At 45.7% G+C, this 21,635-nt stretch overlaps 1 long non-coding RNA gene across 1 annotated transcript; it reads right to left on the bottom strand.

Moving 5' to 3' along the window:
- Nucleotides 1-6,458: 6,458 nt before the first annotated feature.
- Nucleotides 6,459-21,015, bottom strand: LOC140720610 (uncharacterized). The gene is made up of 4 exons (XR_012097224.1): nt 20,904-21,015; nt 17,000-17,172; nt 15,625-15,801; nt 6,459-6,564 (listed from the first exon to the last, which is right to left on the bottom strand). It is a non-coding gene; the product is annotated as an uncharacterized lncRNA (long non-coding RNA).
- Nucleotides 21,016-21,635: the final 620 nt, after the last annotated feature.

The following is a 21,635-nucleotide window of genomic DNA, read 5'->3' as shown; positions in this document are numbered from 1 at the left end:
TGATGTCCCTTCAGAAAAGATGACCGAGTGAATCCCTTCCCACAGTCTGAGCAGGTGAATGGCCTCTCCCCAGTGTGAACTCGCTGATGTTTCTTCAGATCAGATGAGCAAGTGAATCCCTTCCCACAGTCTGAGCAGGTGAACGGCCTCTCCCCAGTGTGAACTCGCTGATGATTCTGTAGGTGGGATGACTGAGTGAATCCCTTCCCACAGTGTGAGCAGGTGAACGGCCTCTCCCCAGTGTGAACTCGCTGATGTACCTTCAGATTAGATGAATGAGTGAACCCCTTCCCACAGTCTGAGCAGGTGAACGGCCGCTCCCCGGTGTGAACTCGCTGATGAGCCATTAGGTCATATGACCGAGTGAATCCTTCACCACAAATTCAGCAGATGACCAGCCTCTGCTCAGTGTGAACTGACTGGTGTGTCCACAGGTGGAAAGACCGACTGAATCCCTTCCCACACACAGGATAGGTGAATGGCCTTGCCCTTTAGATGAAATGTCCAACTGTATCTATTCCCACTGTCTGAGCAGATGAATGGGTTCCCCACCTGTTTGAAATGACGGGCGTGCCAGTCGGTCAGATGATCGAGTGAATCCCTCCCCACAGTCTGAGCAGGAAGGATGATTGTGTGAATCTCTTGCTCCTCTTCTTAAGTATCTGGACAGAGACAGCAAAACTGGTGTGTTGTGTTTGGGATTCCCGTAGACAAATTCCTTGTCATTTTTAAGCTGTAAAAAGATTTACAAAATCCATCAATGGGTGTAGGACAACATTTCAGATGAGATCACTTGAGTTGTCAAGGTGTGATATGACATCACACTGTTACAGTGAGGTTGAACCTAAGTTGGTGAGAGAAACTATCTCCTGACTGGGCACAGTGCTGGGATGGATGGATGGATGGATGGATGGATGGATGGATGGATGGATGGATAGATAGATACTTTATTCATCCCCATGGGGAAATTCAACATTTTTTTCCAATGCCCCATACACTTGTTGTAGCAAAACTAATTACATACAATACTTAACTCAGTAAAAATATGATATGCATCTAAATCACTCTCTCAAAAAGCATTAATAATAGCTTTTAAAAAGTTCTTAAGTCCTGGCGGTTGCATTGTAAAGCCTAATGGCATTTGGGAGTATTGACCTCTTCATCCTGTCTGAGGAGCATTGCATCGATAGCAACCTGTCGCTGAAACTGCTTCTCTGTCTCTGGATGGTGCTATGTAGAGGATGTTCAGGGTTTTCCATAATTGACCGTAGCCTACTCAGCGCCCTTCGCTCAGCTACCGATGTTAAACTATCCAGTACTTTGCCCACGACAGAGCCCGCCTTCCTTACCAGCTTATTAAGACGTGAGGCGTCCCTCTTCTTAATGCTGCCTCCCCAACACGCCACCACAAAGAAGAGGGCGCTCTCCACAACTGACCTATAGAACATCTTCAGCATCTCACTACAGACATTGAATGACGCCAACCTTCTAAGGAAGTACAGTCGACTCTGTGCCTTCCTGCACAAGGCATCTGTGTTGGCAGTCCAGTCTAGTTTCTCGTCTAACTGTACTCCCAGATACTTGTAGGTCTTAACCTGCTCCACACATTCTCCATTAATGATCACTGGCTGCATATGAGGCCTAGATCTCCTAAAGTCCACCACCATCTCCTTGGTCTTGGTGATATTGAGACGCAGGTAGTTTGAGTTGCACCATATCACAAAGTCCATATCACCATATCTGGAATGATCATCAAACTGTCTGATGTTCTTCCTGTCTCTCTAAGAATGCGGCATTTCTGCCATCGTCAATTTGTGACTTGGCTCAGTTTGACTCTCTCCATTGGTATTATTCCCTGTTCCCACTGTTGGGCTTGAAATTCTGCCCTGTGTTCGTTTAGGAAGAGAGACAACTTACACCGGAATATTACAAAAACGTGGCTTTATTGCAGAATTCGTAACTGGCACAGCGAATCCACGGAGTCGCTGGAGAAGGCGTTCTGTTTTCCCCTTACAATCTGCTCTTATTTATACCCCTTTTCCCCCCAGCACAACCCCGCTACATATTAGGTAATATCGGGCACTTGTGTCCATCTTATTGGCCCGCAGCCATATGCTCACGAGTTACCTGTTTCTTTTGTTTACTGAATCGCGTGACACTAATAGTATCGGTGTAGCGGGGTCCCCAGTTTCGCTCCCCCCTCCCTCGCATTCCGGCCTCCTAACATTATGTGTGTTACGTGAGCCACTCCTGACCTGTAATGGCAGTCTCGAATTAACCCCAACACTAATTAACCCCGACACAAATTAACCCCAACACTCCCTCCCTTGGCCTCCCAGAGGCCACATCCCCACATCCCTTACAATCTTTTCCGCGGCTGCCGGGATCAGGCAGAGAGGTGAGCGTCCCCCGGCACTCTTTGGCGTGTCCTCCCTATTTGCTTATCCTGATTTGTCCGACCTAGGGTCACAAAATATGGGTAGGGGTTCCCTAAACATCCGCAATTTTTACAAGTAGCATGCAACATTTCAGAAAACTTATTCAATAACAAATTCACAATCCCCCCCTTGGTATGGCCCATTCCAGTCCGTGTTCTCCCATAGTGCGTCCGCTTTCGGGAGGGCCTCGGTCGCCCCTTCCACCGGGAACAAGGGTGCCTGGTACGCCGGTGGAGGTCCATCCTTTCCAGTCAAGGCTCGATCTATAGTTCGGACCACTAGGGTCCTGATGCAGGGTATGCAACAACAACCACACGTGATAAAGATAGCAATTTAAATAGACAGTCCTAGAGCCGACTGTCCCAGAAACGCTCCCCACTTGCCAGAGGTCTTATTTAGCCAGTAGAAAATGATGCCAGTTATTGTCCCCCTCCCTTCTTACCTTTTAATGCCCTGTTGGAGACCTCGGCGACAGGGTATGGACCATGCCACCGTTTTCCGTTCCAGGTGAGCTTCCCCGGGCCTCGGAGGAACACTTCCACTCCTACCTTGATGGTGTCCGACCCCTGCGGCTGCTCACTGTTAGTTTATTGAACTCGCACAGTTATCAATTTTACCATATTTCTAAAAACTCTCATATACTCTGTTACTCAACACACAAATGTCTGAGTTTCGGTAACTCGAAATTGAAGTGCTCCATGGCTCCCTAGTACACAGAGAGGATTAAATGTGGGACGGTCGCCTTTCAAAACCTGACCTTCGCGTGGGAGATTTCTCCTCTTAACAACCAGTCTAAGGTAGGCGCCGTCAGTATCCCTGTGTACTACGGTGTCCCGCGACTTAATTCTCCTCACTCCTGAGACTTTTATGCCCATCGTGGGCGGCGGGTACCCTCACTCAGAAGACTTTTCCACGGGCGGAGAATTTTCCTAAAAACAGATAAGAGTTAGTACTTACCAGTCACGATTCTGCACCGGGAATGATCTCTCCCAGGGTAATTTGGGGTTGGTGAGGATCCGTCAGCAGACAAGATCTAACTCAGTGATTTAACTATCTAGTGGAAGTCTTAGATATAACAGGCACTTCCTGACCTTAGTCGAGCTTGCGGCCGCAAGTTGTCTGCCGTCGGACCCGCCAGCCTGTGTTGTCTCTCCCTCCCCACGTCGGGGTCACCAAATGTTGGGCTTGAAATTCTGCCCTGTGTTCGTTTAGGAAGAGAGACAACTTACACCGGAATATTACAAAAACGTGGCTTTATTGCAGAATTCGTAACTGGCACAGCGAATCCACGGAGTCGCTGGAGAAGGCGTTCTGTTTTCCCCTTACAATCTGCTCTTATTTATACCCCTTTTCCCCCCAGCACAACCCCGCTACATATTAGGTAATATCGGGCACTTGTGTCCATCTTATTGGCCCGCAGCCATATGCTCACGAGTTACCTGTTTCTTTTGTTTACTGAATCGCGTGACACTAATAGTATCGGTGTAGCGGGGTCCCCAGTTTCGCTCCCCCCTCCCTCGCATTCCGGCCTCCTAACATTATGTGTGTTACGTGAGCCACTCCTGACCTGTAATGGCAGTCTCGAATTAACCCCAACACTAATTAACCCCGACACAAATTAACCCCAACACCACTGAGCTGCCTGGCCCCACAGTAACTGAAACACTCTCACCGAAAAAGCCGGCAGTGCATTCCATGCACCCACCAGTCTCTGTGTAGAAAACTTACCCCGACATCCCCTTGGTATCTATTTCCAAGCACCTGAAAACTCTGCTCCCTCGTGTTAGACATTTCAGCCCTGGGAAAAATCCTCTGGCTATCCACACGATCAATACTCCTCATCATCTTATACACCTAACAAAGTTCTAAACATAAACACGGAAATTATACATTGCTTTGAGGATTTGTTGGACGTATACAAAATGATGAGGGAGAAGATTGGGTAAATAAATGCAAGCAGCTTTTTCCACTGAGGGTGGGTGGGATGACAACCAGAGGTCAGGGGTAAGTGGGGAAGGTGAAAATTTAATGGGAACATGTGGAAAAGCTCTTTACTGAAATGGTTGTGAGAGTGTGGAATGAGATGCCAGAACAAGTGGTGAATATGAGCTCGGTTTCACCGTTTAAAAGAAGTTTGGATGTGAGCCTGGATGGTAGGGGTATGGATTTTTTATAAAAAGGGCCCAAAGGATATCGGGAACCAAATTCACCACAACCACAAACTGTTCCTGCCACTGCCATCCAGGAAACGGTACCACAGCAAAAGCACCAACAGTCTCCAGGACATCATCTTCCACCAAGCCATCAGACTGAATAATTGATTTCTGTTTTCTTGACTGTCCTATATACAAACTAATTATTATAAATCAATTTCAATTACACATTGCACATTTAGACAGTAATGTAACGTTAATATTTCTACTCCTCATCTATATGAAGGATGTGCATAATAAAGTCAATTCAATTCACCATCTCCACTATCTGTTCTGTCTTTCTGGCTCCCATTCCCCCTACAACTTACTTAAACCATATCAGCCCCAACCCCCACTACCTCTAGTAAGCCTTACCACTAAGATATTAGTTGCCTGTTGTTCTGTTCCCCTAACTAACAAATCCACTTATCAGCCCTTTGACTTTCCTCCCCCCAACAGTTTCCAAAGTGTTCCACTTGTTGTTGTCCGGGCATGGCCATTGGAGTACTCTGCGATGGCTATTTAACCTCATTCTCCTTCCTGACTCTCACCCAGTTTCCTGTGTCCTGCACCTTGGGTGTAACTCACCTCCCTGCCTGTCATATCTTTCACCCCCTCCTACTGCTGGATGATCTGGAATTCACCCATTTCAAGATCCAACACCTTAAAGTGCAGGGTTACAAGCTGAAGCTGGATGCACATCTTGTAGGTGAGGGCATCAGGGACACTGGAAGTCTCCCCTCCTTCCCTCCAATATTCCCTCTAATTTGTAATAACCAGTGTGCACATGAATCTTGTACTGTGCATTTTTACCCAGTGACAACATGTGCACAGTGAATTTTATATAGAGATATATTCATTTTCACAGCTGGCAAATCGCGGTCGATAGGAACTTTGATCTCCTCTGGGTTTGATCAAGTTCATCTGCACTCTCACACAACCTATGTAGCAGGCCTGGAACGGGTAATGAAGGATTTTCTCACCAAAGCTTTTGCACATTGTCCATATGTGGTTTGCTTGCTAAATTACACTTTAAAAAGTCAGATTTTCAAATATCACTCCACTTCTTCCCACTTGCAAATTCTCCAGCAACTTTAGCACCAGCACATGCACACAGGCATCGCCAGTTTCTGGACTCTACATAGACATTTCCCCTGAACTCTCCCCCAATGACTGACGGTGGTGAACTCAGTGATGGCAATGCCAATGAATATGAAGGGAAGGGCAGTAGTCTGTCTCACTGGAGTCTGGCACATTTGTGATGTGAAAGCTACTTGTTGCCCAAGGCAAAGGTGCTTTATATCATTACGTACCCAGAGAGGATGGGACAAAACATGTTCTCACCAGTAGAAAAGTCCAGAGCAAGAGGAGGTAGAACAAGCAACACACACAAAATGCTGGAGGAACTCAGCAGGTCGGGCAGCATCTATGGAAAAGAGTACTAATGCTGAATTCCTCCAGCATTTTGTGTGTGTTGCTAGGATTTCCAGCATCTGCAGATTTTCTCTTGTTAGTGATTGGAGGTAAAACAAAGGCGATTTTCTCAACTGGTGATGTAAGATTTTGTTCCCTTTCTCCGAGTTCCTAATCCTTGCATTTAGATAGCTGGAGCTCAGCTCTGTCTGAGAGATCCATCGGTTCCCATTCCCTCTTCAGCTGGAGCACCCCGGGGCCCGTGTACGGATCATGGGGTTGAGAGAGAGGGGAGAGAACAGGACTGTCCGGGATTGCGGGTCACGGTGTCCGAAATTCACAGGAATTATTCCGAAGTTGACGTTTAAGATAAAAACATGGAGAATCGCTCTTACCTGCAACTGACATTTTCAAAGCTTTCTGTGTACTGCGTGCATGCGTGAAACTCAGGGACGTCCTCAGCCTGATGCCTGTGCATTTCATCGGCGCTTTAGCGCCGGCGAAATTCTTAACGCATGGCCCTATGGGTAATCACGGTGCCATTAACCATTTCTGCAAGCACCGGTTCAATGTCCATACCTCATGTTTTTTCGTGTGTATAGAAAAATCTGCAGCTGTTTTAACGCAGAAAGCGGCTTCCATAAGCAATATACTCAATATCAACGTGTATCTAATGCCAAAGTAAAATGCAGATATAAAACACAGGAGATTCTGCAGTTGCTGGAAATACAGAGACGCACTCACACAAAATGCTGGAGGAACTCTGCAGTTCAGGCAGCAACTAAGCGGCGGAGTACACAGGCTAGGCATGCTGAAGGGGATCTGCCTAAACGTTGTCTATTTATTCCTCTCCACAATTGTTGCCTGACTGTTGATTTCCATCAGTATTTTGCAGAAATTAACCACCTTTTTTTTGATCAACCAGTTTCCAAATACTTCTAATCTTTCACTTTTAACCACATCGTGCTGGTCTTATTCGTCCTCCTCCTCTGGACCCCATCTCTCTCTGGAGCCCCTGACTCAGGCTGGCAACACTTCGGTTTCTGACTCTGCACCATCGAAGATTCACTCGCGAGTCTGCTGTCAGACTTTAGAGGTGCATTGAATTGCGAGACCGCAGGTTCTTTTACTGAGAGAGATCGAGAGAGAGAGGACGTCAAAACCACAGAGAGCTCATCGTCTTATTCACCCTGGAGAAAATCATGTAGGTGTATGAATTTCAGCCCAGGGCTGAAACGGCTAACACAAGGGGGAATAGGTTTAAGCTGCTTGGAAGTAGGTACAGGGGAGGTGCCATTCATAAATTTTTATAAGCAAAGAGTGGTGTGTGTGTGGAATGCACTGACAGCAACAGTGACAGAGCCGGATACAATAGGGTCTTTTAAGAGACTCTCAGATAGGTACATGGAGCTTAGGAAAATAGAGGGCTACGCGGTAGGGTAATTCTAAGCAGTTTCTAGAGTAAGTTACATGGTTGGCACAGCAATGTCGGCCAAAGCATCTGTAATGTGTTGTAGATTTCTATGTTTCTATGAAATTCACGGGAAATCTCCTATCCCACGGAGTGGTGACTAGTTGCAACCTGTCATCTCAGGGAGAGTGAGAAGGGAACGGCAGGGGTAGATTTTCATATACTGATATGGAACAGAAACATGGGCAGGGACCAGATGGGCCGAGTGGCGTTTCTTGTGTACATTGTGAGTGTGGTAGAAACAGTAAGTACCTGAGACATGGGATTTGACACAGAACTGATTTATCTTTCACAGATACACAATATTAAACACCAGTCTAGTTTAAGGCTAACATCAGTAGAACAGACTCCTCCAATGCTCAGTGACCAGGGTTCAGTCCTGGGTGAGATGAGAAGCCGCAAGAACTGGAGAATCTGACAGTAACAGTCCCTCATGAACCTGCAGCTGCCTTCAGTCACCGTGATGGTTAAACATTTAACACAGAGAAGATTAGACCTTCCTCCCTGATGTAGGAGCGCTCAGACCGAAGATGTGGGGGAGAAGGAAAAAAAAAGATAATAAAGTTGTTTGCACAGTTAGGGATAAACAGAGAGGAAGAGGTAGAGAGTTTCTTAAATGCATCTATTTTAATGCTAGGAGCATTGTAAGAAAGGTAGATCAGCTTAGAGCATGGATTGATAACTGGAAATATGATGTTGTATTTATTAGAGAAACATGGTTGCAGGAGGGGTGTGATTGGCAACTAAATATTCCTGGATTTCGTTGCTTCAGGTGTGATAGAATTGGAGGGGCAGGAGGGGGAGGTGTTGCATTGCTTGTCTGAGAAAATATTACAGCATAGACATTGACAGGATAGATTACAGGGCTCGTCTAGGGAGCCATTTTTGGTGGAATTGAGGAATGGGAAAGGTGTAGTGACACTTATAGGGTGGTATCATAGACCACCTAATCGGGAGCGAGAATTGGAGCAGCAAATTTGTAAGGAGATAGCAGATACTTGTAGTAAGCACAAGGTTGTGATTGTGGGAGATTTTAATATTCCACAGATAGAAACATAAAAAATAGATGCAGGAGTAGGCCAAAGTGAATAACGTCACATTTATCCACATTAAATTGCATCTGCCTTGAATTTGCCCACTCACCTAACCGAGCCAAGTCACCCTGCATTCTCCTCACAGCTAACACTGCCGCCCAGCTTCGTGTCATCCGCAATCTTGGAGATGCTGCATTTAATTGCCTCGTCTAAATCATTAATATATATTGTAAACAACTGGGGTCCCAGCACTGAGCCTTGCAGTACCCCACTGCTGACTGCCTGCCAATCTGAAAAGGTCCCATTTATTCCCACCCTTTGCTTCCAGTTTGCCAACCAATTCTCTATCCACATCAATACCATACCCCCAATACCATGTGCTTAAGTTTGCACACTAATCTCCTGTGTGGGACCTTGTCAAAAGCCTTTTGAAAATCCAAATATACCACATCCACTGGTTCTCCCCTATCCACTCTACAAGTTACATCTTCAAAAAATTCTATAAGATTTATCAGACATGATTTTCCTTTCACAAATCCACGCTGACTTTGTTGGATGAATTCACCTCTTTCCAAATGTGCTATGATCACATCTTTGATAACCGACTCTAGCACTTTCCCCACAACCGATGTCAGGCTAACCCGTCTATAATTCCCCGGTTTTTATCTCACTCCTTTTTTAAAAAGTGGGGTCACATTAGCCACCTTCCAATCCTCAGGAACTAATCCAGAATCTAAGGAGTTTTGAAAAATTATCAATAATGCATCCACTATTTCTTGGGCTACTTCCTTAAGCACTCTGGGAGGCAGACCATCTTGCCCTGGGGATTTATCTGCCTTTAATCCCTTCAATTTACCTAACACCACTTCCCTACTAACATGTATTTCCCTCAGTTCCTCCATCTCGGTCCCCTACTATTTCCAGAAGATAATTTATGTCCTCCTTAGTGAAGACAGAACCAAAGTAGTTATTCACTTGGTCCGCCATATCCTTGTTCCCCATGATCAATTCACCTGTTTCTGACTGTAAGGTACCTACATTTGTCTTAACCAATCTTTTTCTTTTCACATATCAATAAAAGATTTACAGTCAGTTTTTATGTTCTCTGCCAGCTTTCTTTTATAATCTTTTTTCCCTTTCCTAATTAGGCCCTTTGACCTCCTCTGCTGGACTCTGAATTTCTCCCAGTTCTCAGGTATGTCACTTTTTCTGGCTAATTTACTATCCCTGATTTCCCTTGTCAGCCACGGGTGCACTACCTTCCCTGGTTTATTCTTTTGCCAAATTGGGATGAACACTTGTTGTAGTTCATCCATGCAATCTTCAAATGCTTGTCATTGCATATCCACCATTAACCCTTTAAGTATCATTTGCCAGTCTAGCTTAGCTAATGCACATCTCATACCTTCAAAGTTACCCTTCTTTAAGTTCAGAACCTTTGTTTCTGAATTAACTATGTCACTCTCCATCTTAATGAAGAATTCCACCATATTATGGTCACTCTTACACAAGGGGCCTCGCATGACAAGATTGCTAATTAACCCTTCCTCATTGCTCAATACCCAGTCTAGAATGGCCTGCTCTCTAGTTGGTTCCTCGACATGTTGGTTCAGAAAACCATCCCGCACACATTCTAAGAAATCCTCTTGCTCAGCACCCTTACCAATTTGATTCACCCAATCTATATGTAGATTGAAATCACCCATTATAACTGCTGTTCCTTTTGTGCACGCATTTCTAATTTCCTGTTTAATGCCATCCCCAACTTCACTACTACTGTTAGGTGGCCTGTACACAAATCCCACCAGCGTTTTCTGCCGCTTAGTGTTACGCAGCTCTACCCATATCGATTGCTCATCCTCCAGGCTAATGTCCTTCCTTTCTATTGCGTTAATCTCTTCTCTAACCAGCAATGCTACCCCACCTCCTTTTCTTTCCTGTCTATCCCTCCTGAATATTGAATATCCCTGGATGTTGAGCTCCTATCCTTGGTCACCCTGGAGCCATGTCTCTGTGATTCCAACTATATCATATTCATTAATAACTATCTGCACATTCAATTCATCCACCTTATTACGAATGCTCCTTGCATTGACACACAAAGCCTTCAAGCTTGTTTTTACAACACTCTTAGCCCTTATACAATTATGTTGAAAAGTGGCTCTTTTTGATTTTTGCCCTGGATTTGACTGCCTGCCACTTTTACTTTTCACCTTACGACTTTTTGCTTCTGCTCTCATTTTGCACCCCTCTGTCTCTCTGCACTTGTTCCTATCCCCCTGCCACATTAGTTTAAATCCTCCTGAACAGCAGTAGCAAACGCTCCCCCTAGGACTAGGAGGAGGGACAGCCCTCAGTGATTCCTGTGTTTGCACCCTGGAAGCCTCAAGAAATGATAATGATCATGAATCAGGCCCCAGATAGAAAAGAAAAACCAGCACAGTTTGCTCAGTGTGTCCACAGTACTACACAAATGTTTAATGTGACTCCGCAAGAATTATTCAGTCTCTGCTGCATGATTCTCTCAGCTGATGAGGGGTGGAAATTGAAGGCAGAATTGAGATACCAAACCTATCAGCAGTCACAGGAGGGAAAACATAATGAGAATGAACAGATGGACCAGATCATTCAAGCTTTGGAAAGGGCTCTCCAGCAACCTGTAAACATCACTAAAGTACCTGAATGCAAACCTAAGCCTGGGGAATCGGGACCAGACTATTGAGAGCGATTTGTGGCCTGCTACGGCATCTTCGCAGGAGACCAAGCATTTAATGATGGGAATCTGTCCCCCCCAGTTCAATGCCCTACTGCTCCAATGCTTACCAACTAAGTTAGCCAACATGATTAAAACAAATAATATGGATTGGACTGACAATGACCGAAATCAAATGTGACGAGCTTTGACATATCATTAGGACCCAACCTTCGAATCTCGATCAACCCCGAAGGGAACTAATATTAAAGGTGAATATGCTCAGTGGGAAGAAGGACGCGAGCGGGCTATATCTGAGGAACAGAAATGGGAGAAAAAACCTAGCACGGGACAGGTAGGGACAACAACCCGTTTAGAAACTGACAAGAAGATGCTTCCAACCATGAGTGCCAACCCTCAGGAAGAGCCCAATGTAATATTGCAAGTTGCTGGAAATCCAGTTCCGTTTATGATTGATATGAGGCAACCACAACCACTCTCGATCAGGAAATAGTATCGGAAAAGGGATTCCAGCTATCAGATGCTACAATCACTTTGTCTGGGTTCGAAGGCATGGAATGTACGTATTCACGTACCCAGCCACTGCAGGTGGAATTCCAGGGGAACCAGTGTGAGGTTTCATTTTCAGTCACCACCAGACCGGGGGTGTAATCCAGCAGGGAGAGACTTGCTCTGTCTGTTGGAAGTCGAGATTCTTTGCACAGACAATGCAGTCACCCTTGACAGGTGAACAACAGACATCTTCCCCAGTTTCCGACCCCCAAGTGGAGGGCACTTAATTTGGACTCCACTCCTTCTGCCAGCAGCCGACCCTCATGTGACTCTGTGCTTTGACCCTACGGGGTGCGCCACTGAGGAAAGTCAATATTATGCACCCCTCGACGGACAGAAGTTCCCAGTCACGGTGATTAGACAGGTTAAAGGAAGAGACGGTATTGCATTACTGGCCGAATTTCCAGATTTCCTTTGGCGACAGACAGAACTGGTAGTTCCCCATACCACCATTAAGGTTTGCACTGGGTTCAAGCCAAAGAGCCCAGGGTTCCTGGCCTACACCCTAACGAAACAAGCCTCCAGCACCGAGGGAGACTGGCAAGACTTTGCCGTGGGTCTAGTCTAATACGGGAAGGAGTCTGAGGTGAAGACGGGATATCTGGTAAGACAACCTTTTAATAGTGTCCAATCCCAAGATGCTGTATCCCATCTCTGTGTAATTTCAGGCCAAGAAATCTGTCGCACCAACTGTCCCCGTCTGGATCACCATGAAAGAAGGACAGACTCTCCCATCCATTTAGCAATATCCCCTCAATCCCGAGGCAACGTTTTATGAGGAAGGAAGCTCCTTTGTGGATCCAGCAGGAAAACAATGTTCTGACTATGCAATAGTGATGGACAGTGAAGTAATTGAACATGCATCTTTTGAAGCAGCTGTCTCCACCCAGAAGGCTGAGCTGTTTGCTCTGACTCGTGCCTGTATCCCAGCAACAGACTAAAGTGGGAACGTTCACACAGACTCCCGTTATGCATTTGGAATTGTACATGACTACAGGGCTCTCTGGGAACGTGGGGATTCCTGACTTCCTCTGGCCACCCCATTAGTAATGCCACCTTTGTAAACAACTTACTCACCGCTCTACAGCTACCTCGAGTTTTGTTCTTCTCAGGGGGACGCCTCTGTGGAGGAGTGAAAACTGTGGTCCCAGATGGGGTGCCAGAAAGACCCCAACATAGGTTTTTGGATCACCCAGCGGGACAGGTTTGTGTTCCTACACAGTTTTTACCAATATTGGCTGATTATATACATAATTGTACACACCTGGGAAAGGAGGGAATGGTTGGTAACCTGTACCCTGCACACCGGGTATGACTCCCTTGCCAGGTGGACCTTTTTGTGTCTACAAGTTGATTTTATTGAATTGCCTAGAGTACATTGCTATAGATACTGCTTAGATATTATAGATGTGTTTAGTAGATGGGTTGAAGCTGTTCCAACTACCAATAATACTGTTATGACTGTTGTGAAGGTATTATTATGGGAAATACTTCCCGGGTACGGCCTGGCAGAGATGCTGAGCTCTGACAATGACCCACACTTCGTGATGAAAGTAAACAAAGGCGTACGTAATGAACTAGCTATCAAGCAACAATTCCACTGTGTACACCACCCACGGGCCGCTGGCACAGTGGAGAGAGCCAATGGCACTCTGAAGAGTAAACTGGCCAAACTAACAGTGGAGACTGGACTCGGTTGAAGGTCCTACCATCACCCAGTTCCATATGAGGGTTACCCCACAGGGGAAAACAGGGTTGTCACCAGCTGAAATCATTTATGGATGACCCATGATGACACCCTGGGGACTAAGACCTTGTGTAACATTGCTCCCAGAATGTCTACCAGCAAAATTGGATATTCATACCCGAGGGGAAGACATGGGGAAATATATATGCCAACTAACCAAAATTTTCCAAGCATGCATTCACAGGTACGACAGGCTTACAAGGAAGAGAACTACTCTGCAGAGAGGGGTGACTATCCCACCATGGAACCTGGGATTTTTTTTCCTGACAAACAACTGGGATTGAGGGAATCTTGGACCTCGGTGGAGAGGACCATATTAGGTGTGCTGACCACTCACATGGGTGTGAAATTGAAGGGGCAATCTCGGTGGATACATCATTAGGTGCCAAACATGTTACTGAAGGAACTGTGTAGAAGGTCTCTCTCGGACTAACGGGAATGTATTGGTTGTTAGTGGTGTTCATGTTTATGTCTTTGAGAGGGCTCACCCCAGCATCCGGGGGCCCCCATGTTAACACATTTCTGTCTTTCTGTCATACTTATGCCAAACAGGCAGAACTCAGGGCCTGCTGGGTTTGTGCTGAAATTCCACAGCATGGTAAAACTATGCTTCCAATGTCAGTAATCCTGCTCAACCAGAGTGAGGAACTCTCAGCCTGGGCTTTCTCAAATAACATCCGGGGAAGTGAGATGAGGACCTGTGGTCCAGTCAGAGATGACTGTGGCTGTCAGTGTTTTGAGGAATGGTGTCTCAGGCCCCCACCAAACGGAACTTCCAATACTGGGAAACATGCATCCTGGCCATACTTGCAGGTGCCCAGCAGCCGAGAGGAACAACTGAGACTGATTGATTTTGGATGATTACTTTTCTCTCCTATGGAGTAGCCGGGAATTTATGAGAGATAATCAATTTGGATACAGCACTTGAGGAGCTGGCCACAATACTGCAGGGGCCCTGACAGAAACACAGGCCCAAGTAACAAAAATATCCACTGAAATTATTGCAATATGACAAACAGTCCTACAGAATTGTATGGCTTTAGATTTTATCCTAGCTGAGAAAGGGGGAACCTGTGCTATTATTGACACAGAATGTTGAACCTATATCCCTGATGAATCTGCTAACATTACATCCCTCTCCGAGCACACTGCAACGGAGATTGACAGCATCAAGAAAGTAGGGCAGGATTTACACGGGTTCACCGAAGGATCGAAACGGTGATCTTGAAGGCCTGTTTGGTAATATGTGGGGCATGATACTGCATTATGGCCTAATAGTTGTACATATCTTTGTTATAATTACTGTTGTACACTGTCATTACCCACTGAGAAGTCAAAGCTGTACTCAGTTGCTTTCTCTGTAAAAAGTTACTGCTTTGTTGATCATGTAATGATCTAAAAGATGGAATGATAAAGTATGTAAAAGGGTTAACACTTCATTAAACAATAGCAGCCTGTTTTTCTGAAAGAAACTGCTGATGATCAACAGATGTGCTAAGCCATGCTGAGCCATGTTTCTTCTTGAGGGTAGCTAGCTAGGGTTTCAGGATGCTTATCTCCATGTGCACTCATGCGAAGAGATAGGACAGCTTCAGTCTGTTCTGTGTCTGGAAGCCATTATGACTGTTCTGTAACTTGTCTATAGGGGCGGGTCATATAGTAAATATCTTTGGCTCCAGCCTGTGTTGCGTGGGGAGTATCTGGATGGATATATCTGTGCTGTAAGGGGAATTGTTAGTCAGTTAGTGGATTGGGTGGGGACAGTCATCGACTGTGTCTGTCTGAGTGACTAACTGAGTAAGCCTCAGGTGCTTGGAACAAAGCATTTGTACTTATACGGTCTCTGAGTGACTCTCTCCAGATTCGACTTCCACAGAATAGGAGTGGTTTTAAAGGGCTGGAAGCTGGAAGCTCATTACCAGACCTGGAGTGATTGCAACTGGGTCTGACAGAGGCATAAATGGTTCTTCTGGGCACATTCAGTCTCGCTCCAACTATATCCCACCTTCCCTTATACAGGTATGTAATGTCTAAAGGATCAGAGTTTGAGTAAATGAGACTCACCAAACTTTCTCCTGACTGAATAAATGGAATCTCCGAGTCTCTTGAGGCAGAGCTGTTCTCTCCAGTTAATGCTTTCAGTCCTCAGGCTGGTTCACTTGTTGCTGTTCCCTCGTCTTCAGCCGTGGTTTGCTTCTAGTTGGGCTTTTTCTTCCAATAAACCTCTCACCACAGGTCTAACTTTAACCAGAGAGATAATGAAGCACAATAACAATAAAAAGGAGAACCAAACATTTCTGGTTAATGTTACTAAGAACAAAACGTTGAAGGCTGATATAATGATCTCAGTAAACATTTTTTTATTGTCATTCACACATCACAAAATGATACGGGATAAGGAGGAGCCATCATTCAGTCAGGAACAGAATTAGATGATTCGATCCATCTGGTCTGCCCCACCATTTAACCACAGCTGATTTTCATTCCAACACCATATTCCTGCCTTCCTCCTGTAACCCTGAGCTACTCAGCAATCAGGAATATGTTAATCGCTGTCATAAATATACCCAAATGGCAGCTTCAACCAGCCTCTGTGGCAACAAATTCCACAGATCAGACATCTTCTGGCCAAAAAATTCTTCTCCTCTCAGTTTTAAAGGGAAGCTTCTTTATTCCGAGACTGTGCTGTCAGATCACAGTCTAATGGAAACATCCTCTCCATGTCCACTGTATCCAGGCTTTTCAGCAGTTGGTAGGTTTACTTAACCATACATCCCTCCACCACCCCCACCGTCCCTCTGAACTCCATTGAGCACAGGTCCAGAGCCATCAAATGCTCCTCATACATAACGCCGAACAGTCCTGAGATTATTTTTGTAAACCTTGTTCGCAGCAACTGTACTGAACACATTTCTAGGAATAACAAACTAATTGGTACTAGGGTAATTTGCAGGGGAAAGTTGTGGTTACTTTACTGTTCTTCTATCACAGAGTGAGCCATTTCCATGTCCATATTAAAACCGGTACATTTCAGGAAACATAAACCAATCCAGAGTGAATGTAATAAAAAGAAATTGGAATTACCAAACTGCTCAGCATGTAAGGAACACCTGTGGGGAGAGGAACAATCTTTACAATTCAGGTTAAAAACATTTTGTCACAATGACTTCATTTTCAGTTTTTAATGCAGATCTCCAGCAACTTGAGATTCTGCCCGATTTCCACCATTTTATCCAGATCTGACTTCCACAAAATGCGAGTGATTTTAAAGGGCTGGGCTGCTGGAAGCACATTACCAGAACTGGTGTGATTGCAACGGTGTCTGACAGAGGCATAAATGGTTCTTCTGGGCACATTCAGTCTCACCAACTATTTCCCACCTTCTATTGTACAGGTATGTAATGTATAAAGGACCAGTGTTTGAGTAAATGAGACTCACCAAACTTCCTCCTCACTGACTCACTGGGAACTCCAAGTCAGCTGATTCAGAGGTGTTCTCTCCAGTTGATGCTCTCAGTCCTCGGGCTAGTTCACTTGTTGCTATTCCCACATCTTTAGCCATGGTTTGCTTGCAGTTGGGGTTTTTCTTCCAATAAACCTCTCACTGCAGGTCTAACATTAACCAGAGAGATAATGAAGCACATTAACAATGAAAAGGAGAACCAAACATTTCTGCTTAATGTTACTAAGAACAAAACTCACTGAAATTTAAACGTTGAAGCCAAATATAATCATCTCAGTGAACAATCTTTTATTGTCCCTCACACATCACAAAACAATATGGGATAAGAAGGAGTCATTATTCTGTCATGGTAATACATAAGACACAGGAACAGGATTAGGTGATTTGATCCATCTGGGCTATAAACGTGCAGGAGCAATGTATGGTTAAGTGCCATGCTCAAGGATACAACGCACTGCCTGGCCTGAGGCTCAAACTCATGACCTTCAGATTGCTTAACCACTTGGCCACATGCACATCACAGAAACCACTCTCCCCCCGAGACTTCCCAGTCCCTCGGTAAAGCAGGCAGTGAAATCAAAGATCCCCACAACCTGCAACGTTCTCCTTTCTCACCCACCCCAGTCCGGGAGAAGACACAACAGCCAGAAAGCTCAAGGACAAATGTGAGGAGCCTCAGGAAACGAGGCAAGTTGGGGGAAGTTAACGGGGCTCAGTGACCAACATCAGATTCCCCAACACAACATAGAGGAAGCATTCTGACCCATCCGGGGACTCTGAGCACACACCATGTCATCTTGCATCACAAAGTGAAGGGTAGGGCAGATCTGCAGTAAACAGCCTCACGTGACCTGTCGGTGGGTCTCCCATTTCAACTCTGTGGAAATAGACAGCCTGGGCTCCAGGTTTGGATCGTTCAATGCAGATTAAGTGAAGTCGACACATTTTTGACCAGCCCAGATAATCGGAAAATAAATGAGTAATTGGTCCTCAGTTTGGGGCTCACGGCCCACATCGGATCTCCCCGCTTGGGATCGGTCTCAATACCCACCGATGGGAATGCAATATCTTCGGCCCACAGACAGTGATCCCGACCCCTGGCTCCCCCACCCAGGAGGTGAGGACCCTTCCCTTGATCCCACAGATGATGCACTTCAGCACTGAGCGGAAAAGAAAACACCGCCCGGCCGGAGACAGTGAACATGCGCGAAGTGAGTGTCACATCATCCAGAGGGCAGGGCCTCAGAAACAGATGCACAGGTGCTGCCCATCTGCTGTTAAATGGGAGGGGCAAACGGGATCACGTGACCAGTCGGGTCTCCCACCCCAGGCAGAGTTTTCCAGCTACCCACCGTTCTGTGTAAAGAAACAAACTTGCTGCTTACATCTCCTCTCACCTTAAATATATTAGACATTTCAACCCCCAGGAAAAATAGATTGTCTGTCCACTCAGAATCAGAATCAGGTTTATTATCACCGGTGTGTGTCATGAAATTTGAAAACTGTGCAGCAGCAGTTCAATGCAATACATATTATAAAAGGGAAAAAAAACAAAATAAAATAATAAAAATAAACAACTAAATCATTTACAGAATATCTGGGACCCTTACTCTTTGTGATTTTGATAAATGACCTGGATGAGGAAGTGGAGGGATGGGTTAGCAAGTTTGCTGATGACACAAAGGTTGGGGGAGTTGTGGATAGTGTGGAGGGCTGTCAGAGGTTTCAGTGGGACATTGATAGGATGCAAAAATGGGCTGAAAAGTGGCAGATGGAGTTCAACCAAGATAAGTGTGAAGTGGTTCATTTTGTTAGGTCAAACATGATGGCAGAATATAACATTAATGGTAAGACTCTTGGCAGTGTGGAGGATCAGAGGGATCCTGGGGTCCCAGTCCATAGGACACTCAAAGTTGCTACGCAGGTTGACTCTGTGGTTAAGAAGGCATATGATGCATTGACCTTCATTAATCATGGGATTGAATTTAGGAGCTGAGAGGTAATGTTGCAGCTATATGTGACGCTGGTTACACCCCAACGTGCACAATTCTGGTTGCCTCTCTACACGAAGCATGTGGAAACCATAGAAATGGTGCAGAGGATATTTACACAGATGTTGCCTGGATTGGGGAGCATGCCTTATTAGAATAGTTTGAGAGAACTCGGCCTTTTCTACTTGGAGCAACAGAGGATGAGAGGTGACCTGATAGATGTGCATAAGATGATGAGAGGCATTGATCGTGTGGATAGTCAGAGACTTTTTCCCAGGTCTGAAATGGTTATGAAAAGACAGCACAGGTTTAAGGTGCTGGGGAGTAGTTGCAGAGGAAATGTTACGGATAAGTTTTTTTACTCAGAGAGTGGTGAGTGTGTGGAATTGGCTACCAGCAACGGTGGTGGAGGTGGGTAGAATATGGTCTTTTGGATAGGTGCCTGGAGACACTGGAGAAAAATAAAGAAATACTAGCTTAGAAAAATAGAGGGCTATGGGCAACCACAGTAATTCCTAAGGTAGGGACATGTTGGCACAACTTTGTGGGCCGAAGGGCTTGTATTGTGCTGTAGGTTTTCTATGTTTCTGTGAATAAATTAAAAATCGTGCAACAAACATAAATACTATATATTTTAAATGTGAGGTAGTGTTCAAGGGTTCAATATCCATTTAGCAATCCGATGGCAGAGGGGAAGAAACTGTTCCTGAATCACTGAGTGAGAGCCTTCAGACTTCTGTACCTCCATACCGGCTGGTAACATTGAGAAAACCACATGCCCTGGGTGCTGGAGGTCCTTGCTAATGGACGCTGCCTTTCTGAGACATGGCTTCTAATCCTCTGGTAATCTTATAAACATCCATCCAGTCTCACTCCAGCTGGCACGGCTCCAGAGAAAACAACACAATTTTATCCAACCTCCCGTTAAAGCTCAGGCCCTCTAATCCAGGCAATATCCTGGTAAACCTTTTCTGCGCCCACTCCAAAGCCCCGATATCCTTCCGAGAATGGGAGCGACCAGAACTGTATGAAACACTCCAGATGTGGGCTAACTAGTTTTATAAATCTGCAACACAACTTCCCGACTTTTGAACTCAATGCTTCAACTGATAAAGACAACCATGCCATTTGCCTTCTTAACCACCCGATCAATCTGTGCAGTCTCTTTCAGGGAGCGATGAACTTGGAGTCTAAGATCCCTCTGATCATCAACACTGTTCAGGGTTTTGCATTTAACAGTGTACTGTCTCATACATTCGACCTACCGAGCTGCCAAGATGATCATCACTAATCAAATCTCACTGAGATTTCTCAGGTCCTGTTGAATTTATTGCCAAGTGCACAAGTACGGGAAGGTACAGGTACAGAGAAACACTGACTTGTAGCAGCATCACAGGCAAGTACTTTCAGATAACACACGGAACACAAATTATACAATTCTCTGTCAGTAACAATATAGAAACATGTTTTACTTCATCCTGCTAATAGGACCAGAACAACAGGGGCTGAGCGGCGGCTCATCTCAGACGGTTCGGTGTGAAGGTCTCACAACCCGGACCGACCCCGGCAGATTCTGTGAAGGAAGCGAGGAGAGGCCGCCAGTTCGGGTAAGTTCATCCCATCCCCCTTCAGGTTTCACCGATCACCTTGTGTTTCTCTCTCCCTCCCCACCCCCACCTTTTATTCTCCAGTCCTGCCGAAGGGTTTCGGCCGGTAATGTCGACTGTATTCTTCCCCTAGATTCTGCCCGGCCTGCTGAGTTCCTCCAGCATTTTGTGCGCGTTGCTCGCATTTCCAGCATCTGCAGATTTTCTCTTGTTTGAGTTCGGGAAAGTTAACTCACTACCCAACGTCAGACCTCCCCGCTCGGGACCGGCTTCAATACTCACCGAAGGGAAATTGTTGGTGTTGCCCCCGAGAGAATAATCCGTCTCCGGCACCCCGTCTAAGGGGGCGAGAACCCCCTCCCCATCCCGATCTCACCGCCGACCCGCTTTCACAAAGAACGAAAAAACACTGCCTAGCCCGGGAATGTGAGCATGCGTAATGTGCTAATTGCGTCATCAGGTGGTGGGCGGAGCCTCGGGAAAAAAACCCGAAGATGCTTTCCGATCTGCGATAAAACGGGATCATGTGACGAGTGGCGGGTCTCCCACGTGACCCGGTGACTGTTCCTCGCCCTTCACACACTGCCCTGCCAACCGCCGCATTTCCCACATTATTTTATCATTTCAATATATTATTTCCAAATTTAAACCAGATACCTATTTAGTTTTTCCCACCATATCTTCCCCGGTCCCGTTCCCTCCAGCCCCAGGTCACAGAGCTCTCAGAGTGAGAGTTTCGATTCCCACCCCATCCCGACACACAATTCAGACCCACATAGGAAATGTGCAGGTTTCATTTAAATCAGTCTATGTCTGTAAACACTAATTTCTATTCACATTCCTCTGGCCTCACTGAACAGAAACACTGAAACATTAAGTGAGAAAGCAGCAGGAGGCCATTCAGCCCCTCTAACCATCAGCAAGATGGCGGCTGCTCTCCGTTCTCAGCCAGATACTTCTGCCCGATCCTCATTTCCTCGATTCCCTTCGGTCTCCACACATCTGCTGTTCTCT

This window comes from Hemitrygon akajei, unplaced genomic scaffold (genome assembly GCF_048418815.1).
Source record: "Hemitrygon akajei unplaced genomic scaffold, sHemAka1.3 Scf000045, whole genome shotgun sequence".
NCBI lineage: Eukaryota > Metazoa > Chordata > Chondrichthyes > Myliobatiformes > Dasyatidae > Hemitrygon > Hemitrygon akajei.
The sequence above is the reverse complement of the archived record's forward strand: the minus strand, read 5'-3'. Positions and strand labels throughout refer to the sequence as shown.